Here is a 22,366-nt window from a genome sequence, read left to right as displayed (position 1 = left end):
CTCCACCATAATTTTAGTGGGCGTTAAGAAATATCTCGCCAGTGCTTTTACAATAAATAAAATTTTATAAGTATTAAAGAATAGTGGTAAGATATTTTATAATAGCTCTTTTATTTATGAGATATGAGTATTTTGAAAAAAAAAACAACTAAAGAATAGGTTGGCGGAACCACAAAAGACTTTCTTATAAATACATACGCACCTTACTCACCTTTTATAATTGCCATGCTTACGTTCTCCATAAAAACAGAAATTCTCTTTTAGTGATACTTTACACAAGATCATGAAGTGGGTTCAAATTTAATTAAAGGCAAAATACAATACAATAATCCACAAATATTGCCTCAAGTGAGTTTAAAGATTTCTAAACACTAGTGCGAAACCGGGCTCTGCCGTTGCGATCGATTTACAGGTCTTGAGACGAAAGTAAGAAGGGACTTGCGCACACAGTAAGTAAAAACAATTAATATGCCTCTAACTTTCCCCCAAATGGGTGTATCTTAAAGCTAACCTCACCATTATTTTTCTAATTAAATTCTAGCCCGAAATTATGTATCATGTTACCCTATTCCCATTTTGAAAACTTGACCTTAATTCAAAATGGTGGATTTCAAGATGGCTGCCATCAAGGTCATATCTACCATACGACTTCCCCCCAGGACTTATATGTATCCACATGGTTTTTCTTCACTTTTCTTCATTAACGCTCCGTTTTACAAGGGTAGTAAGGGACTTCTGTAGTAATCTCTAATAACCACATCACAACTCTTAAAAGTTATTTAAAAAAAATAGAAAACATGCACCATGGCAAAAATTTGTCATCACAAGTAATGATGCATACATGCCTTCTATCAGCAAAAAAAGTTTCATTGAAATTGGAGCCGGACATTTGGGTGATGTCCCTTGTGGGATGTGATTGAACGTGACGTTAGAGCACATCGCCCCCCTTCCCGGAATTTACGGGAATTAGGTGACCTGAGTGAGCACATGTGGTGCCAGCTCTCTCCAGCGACCTATCAAGGATTATTGCGTGTATGCCAAGACGTGTCGCCGTTTTTATCCATGCCAAAAGTCGACATACTGACAATTAGGTAGGTAGTCATGATGGTCTGGCTGATGTGTGCGTATATTTTAACTCGTACATTTTGTCTCGACTCGAATTTCGAGACGTCTCGACTCGAATTCGAGTCGAGTCGAGACAGAGACTGTCGAGTCGAGACAGAAACATATTTTCGAGTCGAGACACGAGTCGAGACAACATTTTCTCGAAACGAGTCGAGACAGGCTTAAATCTCGACTCGACTCGACTCGAATGCATCCCTAATCATTCCACGAATCAAATAACCAAATGGACTTTGCATTAGACGCTGGGAGAAAAACCTCTTGAACCATGACCTCACAAGACTTGTTAATTTTCCCTTTCAGTTATAGATTATTTTGGACTATAGTGAGAAGCGAGGGGACTCACTTTAAATAAGCACCCCTAATAGTGAGAGGCACAGAGACGCACTTTAATCAAGAGTAGAGTGGGGACACTTGCGGGTGTTTTTTTTCCTACTGCGCATGCGCAAACCCTCGACGCTGATTGGCTGGCGCAGGTCACGTGACCCCACCCCCTTGGCCACGCCCCTTGACGCTGATTGGCTGGCCACGCCCCCGGCCACGCCCCTTCACGCTGATTGGTCGGTGTAGGCCACGCCCCCTGCCACGCCCCTTGACGCTGATTGGTTGGCGTCGGCCACGCCCCTTGACGCCGATTGGTCACGCTCTTTTACGACCTCCGATTGGCTGGCAGCGGACCCCGCCCCGTACGCGCCGATTGGCTGGCGCGGGACCCCCTTCCGATTGGCTGGCACCGGACCTCGCCCCCTTGACGCTGATTGGCCGGCCACGCGCACGGTCCGCGCAGATCGGTTAGCACCGGACCCCGCCCCTTAACGGCGATTGGTCACGCTTAGGAGTACCGCGCTGATTGGTCGACGCCGGGCCCCCACCCACGGGACTCACGTACCGCGCACATGCCACATTGCGGTAGAGAATACGAACACATAGCATAGCAGATAATACATAAGATTCGTTCCCTTTTATGAGCACTTTACGAACACATAGCAGATCGATAACACATTCTCCATCCGCTTATTTAACATAGCACATATTACATAAGACTCGTTCCCTTTTATGAGCACTTTTAACATAGCAGAAATTACACAGAGACTACGAACACATAACATAGCACATGTTACACAGAGACTCATTCCCCCGTTTATGAGCACTCTTTTTAAACATAGCAGAGAATGATGGGGGTGTATTCGCCCTCCATTTTGAGACCAATTTTTTGACCTACTGCGCATATGCGCAAAACTGTTCCGATTCCGCCGTTAAAAAATAACAACACACACAGCAGGCCGCAGACTGTTCCGGTTCAGGGGTAGATTACGGATATGCGCAGAAACATAAAATAAGACATAACACCCCCGTTCTCTTTAACGACCACTTTATAGCAACATAATAGAGCAGAGAAAAAAAAATAACAACACACACACACACACACACACTTGATTGCTAATGCGCAGTAAAATTAAATTTCCAATTAATTACACATTGCACGCATGCGCAGAAAAATTACACTAGACTACAGCCTGTTCCAGTTGCAATGCTGGTTCCGGTTCAATAGAGCAGACTACGTGCAACAAGCAGATCATAAAAGACTATGACCTATTTTTCATCCCCTAAATAACATAGTATACACCCACACTTGGTTGCGTATGCCAAATCCGATTTAGTACAAATAACACGCATGCGCAGAAACATTTTACATTTCCGGTTCGACCATGCTGGTAAAGAATACCACACTTATTTCTACCAGGGTCTTATAGTTTTTTGCGGGATACGCCCTTTCTATAATTTTAACCGATTTGCATGAAACTCGGCATATGGGGGTTTTCGACCATGCTGAGTACGAATATCATACTTATTTTTAACAGGGTCTTATGGTTCATGTGGGATACGCCCTTTCTATGACGCTTAAAACCTAATAACTCAAAAACGGATCCACATATTGAGATCGTGTTTCCACATTTAGTAACGGGTCACCAGCAACCACAAGTTCCAAAATAATGACCATTGAGGTCAAAGGTCAACATACTTAAAACCTAATCACTCGAAAACAGTGCCACATATTGAGATGGTGTTTCCAAGTCTGGTAATTGGTCATCAGGTACTACAAGTTCCAAAATAATGACCATCGAGGCCAAAGGTCAACCTACTTAAAACCTAATAACACGAAAACTGAGCCACATATTGAGATGGTGTTTCCAAGTCTGGTAATTGGTCATCAGGTACTACAGTTCCAAAATAATGATCATCGAGGTCAAAGGTCAACATACTTAAAACCTAATCACACGAAAACGGGGCCACATATTGAGATGGTGTTTCCAAGTCTAGTAATTGGTCATCAGGTACTAAAAGTTCCAAAATAATGACCATCGAGGTCAAAGGTCAACATACTTAAAACCTAATAACACGAAAACGGAGCCACATATTGAGATGCTGTTTCCAAATCTGGTAATTGGTCGTCAGGTACTACAAGTTCCAAAATAATGACCATCGAGGTCAAAGGTCAACATACTTAAAACCTAATCACTCGAAAACGGGGCCGCATATTGAGATGCTGTTTCCACATTTAGAAATTGGTCATCAGGTACTACAAGATCCAAAACATTGACCATCGAGGTCAAAGGTCAACATACTTAAAACCTATTCACTCGAAAACGGAGCCACATATTGAGGTGCTGTTTCCAAATCTAGTAACTGGTCATCAACTACTACAAGATCCAAAACATTGATCATCGAGGTCAAAGGTCAACATACTTAAAACCTAATAACACGAAAACTGATCCACATATTGAGGTGCTGTTTCCACATTTAGTAATCGGCCACCAACTACTACAAGTTCCAAAATAATGACCATCGAGGTCAAAGGTCAACATACTTAAAACCTAATAACCCGAGAACGGAGCCACATATTGAGATGCTGTTTCCACATTTAGTAATTGGTCATCAGGTACTACAAGTTCCAAAATAATGACCATCGAGGTCAAAGGTCAACATACTTAAAACCTAATCACTCGAAAACGGAGCCACATATTGAGGTCGTGTTTCCACATTTAGTAATTGGTCATCAGGTACTACATGATCCAAAACATTGACCATCGAGGTTAAAGGTCAACATACTTAAAACCTAATCACACGAAAACTGAGCCACATATTGAGATGCTGTTTCCAAATCTAGTAATTGGTCATCAGGTACTACAAGATCCAAAACATTGACCATCGAGGTTAAAGGTCAACATACTTAAAACCTAATCACACGAAAACTGAGCCACATATTGAGATGCTGTTTCCAAATCTGGTAATTGGTCATCAGGTACTACATGTTCCAAAATAATGACCATCGAGGTCAAAGGTCAACATACTTAAAACCTAATAACACGAAAACGGGGCCACATATTGAGATGGTGTTTCCAAGTCTAGTAATTGGTCATCAGGTACTACAAGTTCCAAAGATAGATTATTTTTTGAAGAATACGTTGTGTTGAATACGATCGTGAATACCGGTGTCACAGCGGCAAAAAATAAGCCGAATATAGATTTTTTTAAAAATAAGCATTTTTTGAACTTTGTCAAAATTTTCGGTGGTTGTTTTGCAAAGTAAAATTCCGTTTTTTTCTATTTACAGGTTTAGAAAGAATACGTTATTGGGAAAAACATTAATTGGTGTTCTATAGTTGGAACAGCCCCAATTACTTTTTTCTTGCAAATACCTGATTTTTCCGAGAAGAATTTTGCAAAAAAAAATATAGCTTTACAGTGAATAATTGTTGAACGTTAAGAATAATAGGATATTAGAAAAAAACATTAATTGGTGTTCTATAGTTGGAACAGTCCCAATTACTTTTTTCTTGCAAATACCTGATTTTTTCGAGAATAATTTTGCAAAAAAATATAGCGTTACAGTGAATAATTGTTGAACGTTAAGAATAATAGGCTATTAGAAAAAACACTAATCGGTGTTCTATAGTTGGAAGACCACAATTAAGATAAAACAGCAAGCATTAACGATTTTACAATATTCTAAAAGTTAGATAAACAGCAAAAAAATGGAGCGTTTAATATAATATCTGAGTCTCAGCAATATTATAGACAGTTTAAAGATAATGGGAATTTACTGACAATTGAATTAACTCCTCCCCAGAGGGAGAAAAACCCCTTGAATGGGTAGAAAACGGTATTAATGATTTGGTACGGTATGTAATGAGAGGTGTGCTCCCTCATCATCGTGTAGGGTTGACTTTTATAAACCAAAATCACCCAGATAAACCATTCTATTTGTCGTTTCGAACTGCTAATAATATGACTGCTGAAAATGTGTGGGGTGCGTTAGAAAAAGTAATTCAATCCAATACTTCATTCTTATATCAAGATCGCTTTATTCTCTATTTTCACCACGTCGAATTACCTATTGGTATGGGACGGGTGAAACAGAATTTTTCTGACATAAACGAGTACATAAAACATAACAGAGGTATTATAGTCATTAAAAACCCTGAATACTATTGTTTGGGTCAAGCTCTGGTGGTGGCTATAGGGCTTATTGAACATAAAAACGATACAAAAGAAAGAGATAGATATCGAAATCAATACGCAAAACATATGTTTCAAAAGGTATCCGAACTAAGTGAAAAGGCTGGTGTTAGCCTAGAGAATGGCGGGGGGATACCGGAATTAAAAAAATTTCAAGCATATTTAGCGGATTATAAAATCACAGTGTATGATGGGTTATCGGGGGAAAAAATATTTTTTGAGGGTCACGGTCATGGCAAACAGATTAATTTGTTATATATTAACAACCATTATAATGTCATCACTAGCCTAACAGCAGCCTTTTCATGCGGATACTTCTGCGAAGAATGCCACAAAAAATTTCAGACTAAAGACAGACACGTGGGGAAGTGTAAAGCTTTATGCAATAAATGCCAGAACAGACCACCATGCACAATTACGGAAAGTGTAGTATACTGCCGGGAATGCAATAGATGCTTTTATGGGGCTCAGTGCCTCAAAAACCATAAGGCTTCATTGTGCGCTATTCTGAAGGTGTGTCCTCAATGTCGTAAAGCCTACGTCGTGAAAAAAGGGCGGAATCCACATGTCTGTGGGGAGGTATTCAGCACAGGGTGTAATAATATGATGCCGTCAGGCCATTTATGTTATATACAACCATGCCGAACGCGTACCCCACAGAAATGGTTATTAGTGTTTTACGATATCGAGTGCCGCCAAGATAAAGAGATAGCCGGTGGTATTTTTGAGCATGAGCCCAACCTGTTAGTCAGCAAACAGGTGTGCTACTGTTGTAAAAACAGTGAGACTGAACGGTGTGGTGTATGCGGCGATAGAACACATGTATTTTACGGGGACAAATGCATTGGCGAATTTTTAGACTATTTAGCACAAAGGCGTTCTGAAATAAATAAAATAGTCGTTGTAGCTCATAACGCAAAGGGCTACGACGCCCATTTTATTTTACGTGCAATGATGCTTCATAAAGAGTGGACACCGCGAATAATTATGCGGGGGTGCAAAATTTTATCGATGGAGTATTTATATTTAAAATTTATTGATAGTCTAAATTTCCTGCCGATGCCTTTGGCCAAATTAGGCGACGCGTTCGATTTGTCCGTCTCGAAGGGTCATTTCCCTCATTTATTCAATGCAAAAGCTAATCAGGAGTATAGGGGTGCTTTACCAGGTATCGAGTATTACGATGTGGGGGGTTTGAAAAAGAAACAGAAAGAGAAGTTTTTGCGTTGGTACAATGAGGAAAAGGAAACACTTGGAGAGACGGGTTTCGTTTTAAAAGAACAACTTATAAAATACTGTATGAACGATGTGGACGTGCTGCGCAATGCTTGCGTAAAATTTCTGAACGAGTTTGAGGCTATATCTGGCGTCAACCCGTTCCTCGAGACTATAAGCATTGCCAGCGCGTGCAACTTAATGTATCGAAAAAAGTTCCTGCGACAAGACACCATTGGTATTATCCCACATAGTGGCTACAGGTGGCGTGATAATCAATCTGTCGGCGCCGTTCAGTGGCTCGTGTACGAGGCCGACAGATTGAAAACACGAATCCAACATTCTGGTAACGGGCGAGAGGTTGTGGTGAGAGGAGGGTATAAAGTGGATGGATATGCACACTATAATGGTGAAGAACACGTTTGGGAGTACCAAGGGTGTCTATTTCACGGGTGCCGGGAGTGTTACCCCACAGGCCGTGACAACCCCATATATAATGACGCGTACACTACTTTCAATATGCGTTATGAAAGTAGTGTAAACAAAATTATTCGTTTAAAAGAGCTGGGGTATATAGTCCATGAAATGTGGGAATGCCGGTGGCGTGAGTTTTTAAAAGAACACCCACCGGTGAGTATATTTGTAAAAAACCACATCATGACTAAAAAAGCCCCAATTCACCCGCGGGATGCCCTGTATGGCGGTAGAGTCGACAACGTGAAACTCTACAGAAAGGCGAAAGAGGGAGAACGTATCATGTATACAGATATAATCTCCCTCTATCCTTACTGCTGTAAGGTGAAAAAATATCCTGTGAGTCATCCGAAAGTTTATGTGGGCGATGACGAGTGTCCCGATATTTCAGCGTTTGAGGGAATAATAAAGTGTTCGGTTTTACCCCCGACCAATCTCTACCACCCGGTGCTGCCCTATTGGAGTGGTGGAAAATTATTATTTCCCTTATGCCGAACGTGCGCGGACACTCTGAATGGAGAAGAAGAATGCAGGCATTCGGAAGGGGAAAGAGCTTTGACTGGAGTGTGGGCTGTAGACGAAGTGCGGGTAGCTGTCGAGAAAGGATATAGAGTGCTAGAAAAACACGAAGTATGGAGCTATGAGGTTCTAATGTATGACGCTGAAAAGAAAGAGGGCGGTCTTTTCACGGAATACATTAACCTGTTTATGAAGATCAAGACTGAGTGTAACGGTTGGCCTGCAGGATGCGTCACCGAACAACAAAAAGACCAGTTCATACAGGAGTATTATGAGAAAGAGGGTATTCGATTAGACCGGGAAAAGATTATGCGCAACAAACCTAAGAAACGAATTTCAAAGCTAGGAGTAAACAGCCTGTGGGGTAAGTTCGCACAGAGAGAAAACATGGAGCAAATCGCTATCATTAAAACTCCCGAGGAGTATTTCGATAAATTAACAAATCCAAATATTGAGGTTAATTCGTGTATTCCAATCGGCGACAAATTCCGTGTGCTCAACTGGAGTGTTAATGAGAGCGTTATTGCTCCTGCTAAAAACATTAACGTGATAATCGCCGCATACACCACGACACACGCTCGCCTCGAGTTATTTCGTTATTTGGATTTACTTGGCGAGCGTGTGTTATATTATGATACCGATAGTATTATTTACACTCAATCGCCTGGTGAGCCACAGTTAAAAATAGGAGTGCATTTAGGGGAATGGAAGAATGAGTTGGCAGAATATGGTCCGGATGCATATATCGAAGAATTTTGTGCTGGTGGTCCCAAATGTTACGGCTATTCTGTTGTTAACACTCTTAATGGTAAAACAAAGACAGTATGTAAAATCAAGGGAATCACACTGAATAATAAAACATTAAAATATGTTAACTTTGAACAAATGAAAGATATGATTTTAAATAATTCGCCTTCTATTAGCGTTCCTCTCGGTCGACAAATTGTACGTACTAAAGATTATAAATTGATTACTAAGCCGGAGGCGCATAAAATCTATCAGGTAACTGCTAGTAAAAGGAAACGAATAGAAAATTTTGATACACTTCCCTACGGTTATAAAAGAAATCGAATAGGGTAAATACAGTATTAGTAGAAACGATAGTTTTTAATTAAGTAGAGAGTAAAAAAAATGGATAATCAAATTTTAAATCAATATTATTATTATTTCAATGAACTCGAGGTATGTGTTGGTCTAGCATACGATGATGAGGGAGAATTTTCTGTTATTATCACTTTACATAAGTACTCTGATCGTATTCGTCTTTCACCTGATGAGTGGTATACTTTTCTATCATATTATTCATATATTGAAAACTACTTTAATGCTGTTACAAATTCTTCATTGCCTACACAATTTTTCATTAGTGAAAATTATAAAATATCATTGTCAGATACTCTTAAAGGTATTCGTCAGTGTTTTATTCGCTCGTCAGATGACGATAGTAATGACCAGGTAAATTTCTGTGTTTGTACATGGCGAAAACTCCAGCTTCATTTGCCGTGCATTCAGCGGACCATAATTACTTGTTCTCAATTATGTAAAGTTGTAAACATGCCTGAAAAGTAATAATAATAATATGTTATTATATTCATAATTATTTTGTGGTGTAACAGAATATGGAGTTTCAACATCCATTTACTTGTATTATAGCTGGCCCCACTGGGTGTGGTAAATCATATTTTGTAAAAGAGTTTTTAAAACATTATGCCGAAAAATGGAAAAATATAGTATGGTGTTATGGTGAGTGGCAACCTCTGTATGAAACTCTATCCTCAGGTTGTACATTTAAAGAAGGGCTCCCAAAAATAGATGATTTTCCAGCACAAGCTGGCCCCCATCTGGTAATTATTGACGATTTAATGCGAGAATGTGATACACGAATTGTTGACTTTTTTACTAAAGGTAGCCACCACCGAGATTTAAGTGTTATTTTTATAACACAAAATATGTTTCATCAAGCTAAAGGTATGCGAGACATATCATTAAATTGCCATTATATAATATTTTTTAAAAACCCCAGAGACCAGGCTCAAATTAGTTATCTAGCACGCCAATTATATCCTGGTAACACAAAATTTGTACAGGAAGCCTATCAGGACGCAACACAAGATCCTCATAGTTATTTGGTTTTTGATTTAAAACAGGGCACTCCCGACGAACATCGTGTTCGAACAAAAATTTTCCCCTCAGATTCTTACAATTATGTTTATGTACCGGTAAAAAAATAATCTCAATAACTGATATATTTTAATACTCAATTTTAATATAATAGCTACAAAAAGAAAAATGATTAGCAAAGAGAGTGCACATTTACTAAAACTTTTAGCAAAGGCGAAACCCAAAGTACGCCAAGCAATTTTACAAAATGCTGATCCCGAATTAATTCGTTCTATTTGTGAATGTTCCTATAACGTATTACAAGGAAATGTTCCGTTAAATAAAAAAGAGAAAAATAGATTAAAAAGATATAGAAAGGAATTGAGGTATTTAGCGAAAAAAGGTCCATCATTAAAACAAAAGAAAAAACGAATAATTGTACAAAAAGGTGGGTTTCTTACTGCTTTGCTTTCACCTATTATTGGAGGTATACTATCTACTTTAATTATATAATTATGCAGCATGCACAAAAGCTTGTTTTAATTGCACCAGAAAAATTGCACCAATATCAAACTATATCTAATTTAGATGATGAGATGAAAAATATTTTAAATAATAAAAATATGAGTGTTGAAGAAAAATGGATACGCTATAAAGAGGTGTTACAAAAATATTTACACATTGTGCAAAAACCTACTGCAACAACATCAACTAGTGTTGGTACTAAGAAGGAGGAGGAGGATGAGGACGGGGAGGAAGAGGATGAAATGCTATCTACTCTTCCCGAAAATTGTCTGCGTAAAGCAAGACCTTTATTACGTAGATTAAAACACAATTCCAGCATTCATTGGGATGACAATGGTAATGTTAATATTTATAATAAATTAATTCCTGGAGCTAATATAGTAGATCTAATAGCAGATTTTGTCAGGTATCGCAAGAAAAATATTCCCCCTACAGGTTGGGAACCCTTTGCTGTACTGTTAGCAAAATCCAATATACCTTTAGAGTATATAGGCAACCCACAGCGTGTAGAATATATTCGTAAGCTGACATCATCTGCTGCTGCTGATCCAAAACAGGAAGAAGAAGAGGAGGAGGAGGAGCCACCACGTAAACGTAAAGTTGTCAACAGATGGTGTGATTATAAAATATGAAGAAGCTGGCCGATATTTATTATAACCCTTCACACCCTGCCTCGTTTTCAACCGCAACGTCATTATGGAGAGCTGTGAAGAAATCTATTCCTTTACACAAAGTGCAACAGTGGGTAAAAGAACAGTCGGCTTATACTCTGCATAAGCCAGTACGTAAAAAGTTTCCACGTAATCCCTATTTAGTGTTCAATATTGACGATCAGTGGCAAGCTGATTTAAACGATATGCACAGTCTGCAGAAGTATAATGATGGTAATAGGTATATTTTAACAGTGATTGATTTGTTTAGTCGTTATGCCTGGGCTGTGCCTGTACGTACAAAAACTGGTGAAAACAAAAGCATTTAAGCAAATATTTGCATCTACTCGTCGTAGACCCTTACGTCTACAAACAGATAAAGGTACAGAGTTTGTTAATAGACCATTTCAGTTATACTTAAAAAAGCAAAATATTAAATTCTTCACAACACAAAACGCCGATATTAAAGCAAGTGTGGTGGAACGTTTTAATCGAACTCTTAAAGAACGAATGTGGAAATATTTTACAGCCAAGAAGACTTACCGATACATAGATGTGCTATCGAAACTTGTTCAGGCATATAATTCTAGACCGCATAGAGCTCATCAATTACCACCCGCCAGTGTGAACCAGGACACTTTTCAACAAGTTTGGAATAAATTAATAAAACCAATGCCACATACTAACATTGCAAAATATAAAAAAGGTGATACTGTGCGCATTACTAAAGCAAAACGGCATTTTGAAAAAGGGTACAAGGAAAAGTGGACTGTAGAAATATTTAAAATAAAACAGGTGATACATAAGGAAAAGAAAGTGGTTTATGTGTTGGAGGACTTAAATGGTGAAGTAATTGATGGTACATTTTACGAGGAGGAATTACAAGTAGTGCCTCTGCCTAAAGTTTATGAAATAGACGAAATTTTAGAAGTTAAAGGTAAACGTGTACTTGTTCGTTGGCGGGGATATCCCCCTTCCTTTAATTCATGGATTCCTGTGTCACATTTAAAAAACATTTAGCCACAATACAATATTATAAACAACTGTTCTATCTGTGTATATAGGAAAAAATAATAATAATGAATGATCCATACTTTAAATACTATACTCACCAAGCAGGAGGTGGTTATAACGTGTATAGAGGTGCACCATATCAAGAAGGTTATGGTATTGGAAGTTTTTTAGGTGGTTTATTTCGAAGTGTATTTCCGTTAATTAAACAAGGAGCAAAAACTGTTGGTAAAGAATTGTTACGTACAGGAACCCAAGCAGCACACCGACGTCGAAAAGACGTGGTTTTTTTGGTGTAAAACACCGTAAAATACACCGAACATGACGTGATTTACACGTCTTTTCCCACGTGGAAATGTCCGGGAATATGACGTGATTTTTATGACGTCTTTTTCACGTCATAGAATATGACGTGATTTTTATGACGTCTTTTACACGTCATAGAAATGACGTGTAAATCACGTCTTTTTTACGTGATTTCCACGTGTAAATCACGTCTTTTTCACACCCTTCATGTGAATTGGGGGGGGCGTTCTCGAAATGAGGCGGCGAGAAGCAAAGGGGTGTAAGTGATATTTGCAATAAAGTATGGATGTCTCAAAAATGGATTCTGCACAGCTAAATATACAAAGTGTATGGTGAAGCTCGTCGCAGTCAAATAGAAAGTCTACCCATGAATGCTCTACGCCGAACTTCATTATGCAGTTTGTATATTTTGCAATGCAGAATCCATTTTAGAGACATACATACTCTATTGAAAATGTCACTTACACCCCTTTGCTTCTCGCTACCTCAAATGTCATGGAAGTCTGACAGGATTGTTCAGTTCCAAATGTCAAAACCATTAGAAATTGATGTGCATCCGCAGTTTTGATATTAGGAATTTCAATCCATGTACTGGCGTGGGAGACCCGGGTTCGATTCCCGGCGGGAGCTCATGTGGTTCGGATTCCACGTTAATCAGTAGGTCCACGTCTCATAGCCTCGCTGCTGAACGGGACGCTAAACTAAAATCAACTCAACTCAACTCAATCCATGTACTACCTCGATTATTCGCCACACTTTTGAGGCTATTTATCAGCCCCTATTCAACCATTTTGCACCAAAGTTAGGGGTTAGGCTACTAGAGCTACCTAGTTTTGGCCCCGTAAATTTTGAAATAGATCGGTTGAATAGTGGTTGAAACAAATAACCCTGAAACTGTGTCGAATAATTGAGATCCTACTATACATAGATTGAGATTCCTAATGTCAACACTGGATACACATCAATTTATGATTATTTGGACATATGGAACTGAATAATAATAATAATAATAATAATAATAATAATAATAATAATAATAATAATAATAAAAATAATAACAATAATAATATCTACTCTAAAACACACAGCTTACAACACATTTTTTAAAAAAAATGATAAAAAAGAAAAAATCATACTTTTTCTCTTAACTGTGTTTTTTTTTTCTTGACAGTTCTGAACTGATCTCTGGCCGCAACAATTTTCTTGGGTAAAAAAAAAGTCTACGAATAACAACTGGACAACGATTATTATAAGTAAAAACAATAATGAAAATAAATTTATCCTTGTGGCTGCTGCTTGATTTTTCACCATTGTGTTGTAATTTGCATAATAATTTACAAGCTCCTATACCAGATAAGTAAGACCACTAGGTTATTGTAATAAATAACAGATCAGGATAGACCCTAAGAACCCTAGATCTTGCCACAGCGAAATACATCACCACCCTCTCTCGGAAGCACACATTGGGGAACGTCAAAGTATTGTGGTCTATTTGATTGGTCTGTACCAAGAATTTGGAAATTTCGCTTCTCCGAAGGTTCGTATTATCTATGGATTGGGGATTTCCATATCCAATTGACCACCTCTAGTGTTGTTGATTTATATTTTTTTAGTATTTGGATAGTAACCTATTGAAGAGTATATATTCGCCTCTTAATGTGTGGTATATTTACCTACACATTAAGAAGCGAATATACAATAGCTGTCAAGGAATAATTATATACGTAGTGCTACAGAAAAGAAACAGCAGCTCTTGCTCCACGAAAGGATAAATTTAAAGCCATACATTAAACAGAAAACCGAGACGCATTGGATCGACTTGAAAAACATTAAAAAAAGCATTCAAATGTAAGACTCACCCCTGGCGGAAAAAAATACCCTACATAACTTTTAAGAATGAGAAAAGACGAATAAACATTGTAAAAACAAAGAATGAAATAGAAAAATAAAGGAACATTGTACTTACAGTCCTAAGAAAATGAAATGAAATCTTTAAGTTTTACGTCCCACGCTTATACCGGTTAGGCTAAAGGAGACGGTGATAATGAGAAATGAATGAAATGGTGGAATGAAGAAAGTGGGAGGAAACGGGAGAACCCCGAGAAAACCCACGCACACGGTTTGTCTACTACGAAGTTCACTTGGCGGGGGCTGGGATCGAACCCGGAACCCCAAGCACCAGAGGTGAACGCTCTACCACTGAGCCACCGCGGCCTTTGTTACTAAGAAGAATCCACTCATTTCGTCACTGGAATTTATTCATGTGCATTTACTTGTACAGCGGGGGACACTTCTAAATGGTACACCTTAGCCGTAAATCTCCATATGGCTGTACCATTTAGAAGTGTCCCCCGCTGTACCTTCTTCTTAATGAAATTACGGTACAACACGTGCTTCGATAAATTTTATAGCTATCCATTATTACGCTAGTATGCGCACACATACAAACAAACACAACCACCCACATCCAACACACACTCACATACACAAGAACAATGGGTTTTATTGACAGTGCAAAATTTAGGACTAAACTTTTATAACTCCAATTTAAGACCTTTATTTTGGAGGTGAAAAATCGAAAAAGAAAGTACATTTTAAAATTAATTAATCTCTGAGGGATGAAAGCGAAAACACATAACCATTAATTTGAATTCTACATTTATTAGTTATATGTACAATGTGCACGTTTTGTCGTATAAAATAATATTCATACTATTTGTAATGCAACAAGAAACACTGATTGTCTATATTATTTGTAACAAACAAGAAATATGTAGACAATGCAAATCTGTTGGTTATAATCTAAAACTTACAGAGATCTTTTAATAATATAAAATAAAAAGAATTAAATTTTCCTATAAATTTCGTATGAAGGAAAACACCTTTCATAGTTATTGAAAGTACAGAAATACAGCATCATATCAAAAAAGCCTCACGTGCTTAAGTAGGTTAAAAATGGGGACTGCGGTAAGTATCCCACTTCTTCATCTATTATACCAGTAGCAGTTTCTTCCATCTTTTAGTTTTCGAAAGAGATGCCTTTACATTGATTTCCAAACAAAGCGAGGAGGGACAGGTCAACATGCTTCAAGCATGCCGAATCCTTTTCATCCTCAAACAACAAGGCAGATGGAAGTGAATATCTTTCTACTAACGTTTTGAAGATTTGTGGCATTTGTTCATTTGAAGATCTTTATTTTTACTCACGAATGATAAGTGTCTTTAAGGCTAGTTTACACAACGTGAACTTTGCTCTTTTTTTCCGCGGGAGTTAAATTTTATCGCCAGCTCTTTGGAAACCAAGCATCAGAGAAAGGTCCCTTTTTCTCCCAACGATGACAGATAGGAACACTGAAACAGAAAAAAAAATCATGAACAATCATAGTGCAATTTTTCAGGAGGGGAGAAAATTTAAAAAAACAATTACAATACGTCATGTGTAACTACAATCAATACGCAATAAAACGATTAGTTACTGCACTCGCTTGCATGAAGTCCCACTTTTAATGTCCTTCCATACAGCGAAATTAAACTACCATTAATTTATTTATTCTGTAATAGCTTAACTTTTGATTTTATTGCAGCTGTTAACTCTGATTGTTTAGGAAAATCAAACAAGTTGGGGGATAAGACTTTGTATATACAGATACATGACAAATAATTCTGAAACACTCATAGAAGGCTACATTACGTATGTGCTCACAATATAAAATGCCACTCCAAGACCAACTTTAGGATGTGAGCTAAAAGAGACGATCAAGTATATTGATACGATATTACAACTGATGCAAAAAAAAACTGAGTTTTACGTCCTACAGTTTTGTCGGTTAGGCTAAAGGAGACGGTGATGATGAAGACTGAATGAAATGGTGGAATGAAGAAAGTGGGAGAACCTCGAGTAAACCCACGCACACTGTGCTTGTCCACCACAAAGTTCACTTTGCGGGGACTGGAATCATAACTGATGCAGACTCATGCAGTAAGAATAGTTTTTATGGTATGAAACAAAGAACTTTCTAATAATAAAATAATATAGCTACTCATTTATCAAACACAACTAGACAACGATAGAAATTACATGTATTATCTTTCACTACTGCTATGTAACCCCCAAAATGGAGTCAAAATTCCGCATTTACATATCGTGACAGAACTGCGCTATCGGATGCAGCAATCTGACAAGCTGCACACAGGTGGAATTAACTAGTAAAGGTATCCTTCTACTGTCATAAGAAATTTCATCCTGATTGGATACGATTTAGTAAGTTAAATTTATGATGCAAGACGAAACATATATTAGCATTTCAAAATATGACAAAAAAGAAAGTGAAAATTACAAACAAAATGGTGTATAACTTATGTATTCCGAAAAATAAAAAATTGTGAGCAAACGCCCCCTCACTTGTTACTGGAGTATTTTTTAAAAATAAGACTTCTAGAACCAGAATTCTGTCACAAGCAGTAGGGTGAAAATCGTCACATTATTTGTTCTGAGCAGGGTTAGAAGTTGCGGCAGCTATTATTATTATTATTATTATTATTATTAATAATAATAATAATAATAATAATAATAATAATAATAATAATAATAATATAAATAATAATAATAAAAATAAAAATAAAACTTCTCTTTGGTGAAAATTATATTTAACCCCTCTGTTGAGAAAAACATTTTCGGGAGGAGTACTTTTACCCATTCAAAAAAAAAAAAGCGCGAACACTATAACATGTGATACATTCCATATTAAAGCTTTGCTTATATATAAATACTCAAGTCAAATAAAATAATTGCTGAAGGAATAAAAATTAATAAACAAGGAAATCTTTAAAAATCAAAAATAATAAATAAATAAATAGAGTGTATCTGAAGAAGATAAGGGTAGTTGCTGAAACAGTTACATTTAAATAAAATTGGCGCAGCTGTGGCTCGGTGATAGAGCGTTCACCTCTGGTGCTTGGGGCCAATGGTTCGATCCCAGCTCACTTCAAGCGGCTTTTCTTGGAGTTCTCCAATTTTTTCCCACATTCTTCATTCCACCATTTAATTCACTTCTCATCATCACCGACTCCCTTAGCCTCAGTGCCTGATCGTGGAACGTTAAATTGAATATTTCATTTACATAAAAGTATTGTCTTATTCAACAATTATTTTATTTTATAAGTACTAATAAAATATTACTACTTTCTTTCTTTTCTTCTTACTCGGCATTTTCTTACATGGGTATTATAAAATAACATGTCAAAAACTCACCTGTCGCAACTCTGGTATGTATATCATCCTCCACAGTGATATTTCTAGAGCTGCTCGACGAGCAGAAAGGGGTCACGGTAACGGCTTCAAGTTCAGTTAAGAAAGATTCCGTGCTAGGTGGTCTGCTGTTGATCAATTCATCATTTGCAGGAGCATTGGCCACACGCTCTGGAAAGTGGGAGTACATGCAAGGCTTATTTTGGGAAATAACATGTATTTACACCTAGGCTTATTACAACGACTAAATACATTTAACATGAAATGAAGCAGTTTAATTTCATGTAAACAGTAAAGTGGGTTTTTACTACATTTTGTATCATAAAAAAAAGAGCTTATAGAAAGAAAAATGGGTTGGCAGGAAAATATCAGCCACAAATTTCACATGCTTTCTGTTCTGGATATTTTCAGCGTAAAGGACGGTGTGAAGAAGAGTCCAAAATCGTCCCAACCTCGGTGCAGGAATGGCCACTTTTTAAATGGAAAGATACGTAAAATAAATATTGACAAACTTGTGGACAGATAGATTTTATGGATTATTGTCTGCCCGTTGTTAACAAGAAGCAGGGATCGGAAAATCTTTGAGTTTTACGTTCCACGGTTATGCAGATTAGGCTAAAGGAGACGGTGATGATGAGTAATGGATGAAATGGTGGAATGAAGAAAGTGGGAGGAAACGGGAGAACCCGGAGAAAACCCACGCACATGGTGTTTGTCCACCACAAAGTTCACTTGGCGGGGGCTGGGCTCGAACCCGGGACCCCAAGCACCAGAGGTGAACGCTCTACCACTGAGCCACCGCGGCCCCATAAGAAGTAGGGATCGGATTTGAGAACGGAGTGAGAGCGTAAACTATCGCATCTTGAACACAAAGAACACAAATGACTACCTGCGTTTTCGAACGCGGACATTTTCTGACCAAAAACACCAAGGCAAGTAATTTCTATTGCTTCATTTAAATTCTGCAACGTGTAAAAAAAAATTTTATCTTACATTTATAATACAAGCTTGAAAAGATCAAGAGCTCCAATTCTGGGATAGGTTTTATTTTTTAAAAAAAATAAAAAATATCCTGCTCTGGATCCGCCCCTGTTGTGTACACACCTTCCTTTTGGTGGCAGCAGATATGTAAGCCCCGAAGCAATGAGTTTTTTTTTTACTGATGGGGCTGCAGTTCCTCACTGGTAGAGCGTTCACTTCAAGTGCGTGCGGTCCCTGGTTCGATCCCAGCTCGTGCCAAGTGGGCTTTGTGGTGGACAAACACCATGTGCCTGAGTTTTCTCGATACTCTCCCGTTTCCGCCCACTTTCTTCATACCACCATTTTTCACATTTCATTATCACCATCTTCCTTAGGCTCGGTGCTTTTCCTGGGGCGTGAAACTAAATATTTAATTTCATTTCTTTTTAATGATGAGGAATTGGTGTTCCACCTGAAAGCAGGTTTTTGACCCAAAGAGACTTCCGTTGTTAATGTGCGCATAAACATTAGGAGGATATTCCCTATGTCAAGAGCTCTCTTAAACACATCTGACTGGAACCACCACCAGCCCCCAACCACGGTCCCTAAATAAGACATTTGGTTTCCTTTGAATCGTTTCACGATTAGCAGTGGAAATCATAATAATATAGTCATGTAGAGGATACTTAATTGAGCTGGAATATATTTTTTGAACTTCAGTGGCAACATTGATAAGTATCCATCATCACATGCTGGCACTGGAGTAAGTACTGTAATCTAAAATGCGAGGGAGCTGTCTACTCAATTAATGAACAAAATATTCGAACAGTCAAAAATCCGTTACATTATTACGATTTCCACACCGAATTCTGTAGCACAGTTACGGTAGCCAAGTGTCTTGTGAGGGTGTGTAGGTGCAACAGGGCGATGGTTGCAGTTTGAGAGTGCTCTCAACTGGGGTAATATCCTCCCACTGATTATGCACATATACAATGGGGGCACTACTTTAGCAAACGGGTCTACCAAATATTCATCGATTTTGTGGATTTTTTCACTAGATTTAAGACAGTAGTGCTAAAAAAGGCTAAACAAAACATAATTGAGTGAGCGAAGGAGTTAGAACTTCCATAGGGCTCGTTGTTTCTAACTTTGAAGTCATACACGATTGGCATTGCAACAATTGCCGAGTGTCATTTCCCAAAGGGGTTCACTCGAGCAGTCGGTTCTACCTAACAGAAAATTCATAGGTAACATACGATGTGAAACATATTTTTTGTGAAGGAATAAAAGTGTGAATGTAAGTAATTAATGTCAGTACACAGTAAATTGAAGTGAATTTTGGGCATTATTCGAGCAGACGGTTCTACCAAATTTTGACATATTTCTTACAGTTTCATATCAGGTTAGAACAATGCATTTCTTTTAGCAGAGCATGAACTAAATCAGAAGCTCCATTAGTGCTTGAGATTGACTTCAGGCGTCAGTACAAATACAGCGTGGACGTAAAGCGTAACAATTTCAGTGAATAAAACACGAACCAATTTATATCAGCTCCCCACTAAAAAGCAGGAATACTACATAACCGAGTCAGGGAGGAGCACAGCAACAGGGTCCGAGCGGCAGCGACGGGATGCGTCCGTAGGGAGCAGGCGCGTCAGCGACGGGGAATATACGTCTAAGAGAGAATAGTGGAAGACCACACTTACATATGCAATACTTTAACTGATCACTTAAAATTCATTTCAATATGTTGTACACTGACAGTAATTACTTATATTCACACTCTTATTCCTTCACGAAAAATTTTTCTTATAATATTTTACCTATAAATTTTCTATTTGGTAGAACCGGCTGCTCGAATGAAGCCGCATTTTGAGTGATAGTGAAATCATTGTAAGCGTAAGTGTGCTTTTCCATTATCCTTCTTTACGCGCATAGTCCCCGTCGCCGACGTGCCTGTTCCCTACGAACGCACCCCCTCGTTGCCGCTCGGGCCCTCTTGCTGTGCTCCTGCACTGATCCCAATAGAATGCATTTGTGCTTTTTAGTGGGCACCTAGCAAAAGTTGTTTCGTGTTTTATGCACTGTACTTAATATGCCACGCGTCGGCAAGGTTGTAGAACACAAGTCCCCCATATAGGTTAACAGCTAGATTGGTTCTTTTCTGTATCAAAGTTTAACATTTAATTCACCTAGTATTGTTGAGCGAGCGTCAGCGAGTGAAGGCGGGTTAGAGCCCCGCACGGCACATTGTTTTCTATCTTTGTTACAATTAAGTGGGAAGGGGGACCTGTGTTCTAGAACCTTGCCCCATGCGTCTACTCTATATTTATACTAACCCCCGTGAAGTCAATCTGCAAGTAGTAACGGAGCTCCTCATTTAGTGCATATTCTGCTAAAGGAAATACAATGCTCTAACCTAACCTGAAAATGTAAGAAATGTATCAAAATTTAGTAGAACCGTCTGTTCCAGTAATGCCTCCAAAAGCATACACTTACTGTCATCTCGTTGTTTGCTTGTATTTAGCAGTCTTTCGCCTTGGCAAATAGTACCACAATGCGTACAGCTTTTATTATACTGATTCATAGTAAAAGTAGTAGTAGTAGGAACGGGTTAGAAGCCCCGCGGAGGTTGGTTGGTCCTGTTCTCGACATGAAATAGGCAAATTAAAGACTTGTCCAATTTTTTTCGTACATTTTACAATCTATGGATCTGTATAGTAAAACTGCACCACAGAATGACATACTTTCCCATGCATAGTCACTCCCATATACGGTTTATTGAGAATAAAATCACATACTGTACATTATCGTTTTACTACCTTCACTATTAATATTTTATATAGTATTCTACCTAAAATATTTAATTTGATACAGGCGTCTGCAAATGTTAACCTAATGTAGGTATCCTCGTTCTTTCTACGGTATTTTAATACACTGTAATAAGAAACCGTAGGCAACGCTGTATGAGGAGCTAATCTTCAAAATTACAATACTCAATCTGCTGAATTTTACACAGACTGCACCTAGATAGGAATAGGATAGGAATTATACTTACTTGTCTTAAAGCTGACCTTTATCACAGGTGCCTTTAACAAAACACATTATTTATATTCACACAATCATAACACGATTCCGCAAATGGCTCACGATTCCCAGCATGCACTGCTCAAACTGCAGTTACAGTACGGGGAACGTCCGCGCTTTTTAGCACCTAAAAAAGACGTCTATTTTTGGTGATGTTCGACACGTGATACTTTGTACCATTCTGGCACGTGATAAACACGTACAATTTAGGTCATGTTTAACACGTCATTTTTGTTACCATTTTGGTACGTGATAAAGACGTTCCAAATTTTCAAAAGACGTCATTTTGAATTCGAACCCCAAAAAAAGACGTGTTTATGACGTGACTGTGCTACTTGGGAATTAATGTAGCTGGAGATGTATTAGGTGATAATAGACCTATTGACGAAGCTTTAACATCACGTTGGCAAGAAGCTAAAAATAATTTAAAAACTAAAGCTCAAAATAAAATAAATCAAGTGTTGGAAGGATCTGGAAGAAAACGGAGAAAAGTTCATTTTGCAAAGACGACTGGTGGTAAAAAGAAAAGGAAGAGTGATATTTTTGATTAATATGGAACAGACTAGCTTTTATCTTACACTACCGAGTAACAGTTCTATGGAGTATTTTCCACAAAATACTTTGTCAT

General features: G+C 38.1%; 1 long non-coding RNA gene across 2 annotated transcripts; it reads right to left on the bottom strand.

The window, feature by feature from the left end:
• Positions 1–15,223: 15,223 nt before the first annotated feature.
• LOC145689030 (uncharacterized) lies at positions 15,224–21,931 on the bottom strand. Of its 2 annotated transcripts, XR_014132066.1 has the most exons (3): positions 21,710–21,931; positions 17,695–17,862; positions 15,224–15,794 (listed from the first exon to the last, which is right to left on the bottom strand). It is a non-coding gene; the product is annotated as an uncharacterized LOC145689030 (long non-coding RNA). The 2 variants fall into 2 exon arrangements; XR_014132065.1 differs by lacking the exon at positions 21,710–21,931 and having other exon boundaries at positions 17,695–18,259.
• Between the last annotated feature and the right edge of the window lie 435 nt (positions 21,932–22,366).

The sequence above is a fragment of the Thermobia domestica genome, chromosome 7 (genome assembly GCF_964235325.1).
Source record: "Thermobia domestica chromosome 7, izTheDome1.hap1.1, whole genome shotgun sequence".
NCBI lineage: Eukaryota > Metazoa > Arthropoda > Insecta > Zygentoma > Lepismatidae > Thermobia > Thermobia domestica.
Note: the sequence above shows the minus strand (reverse complement) of the source record. Positions and strands in the feature narration are given on the sequence as shown.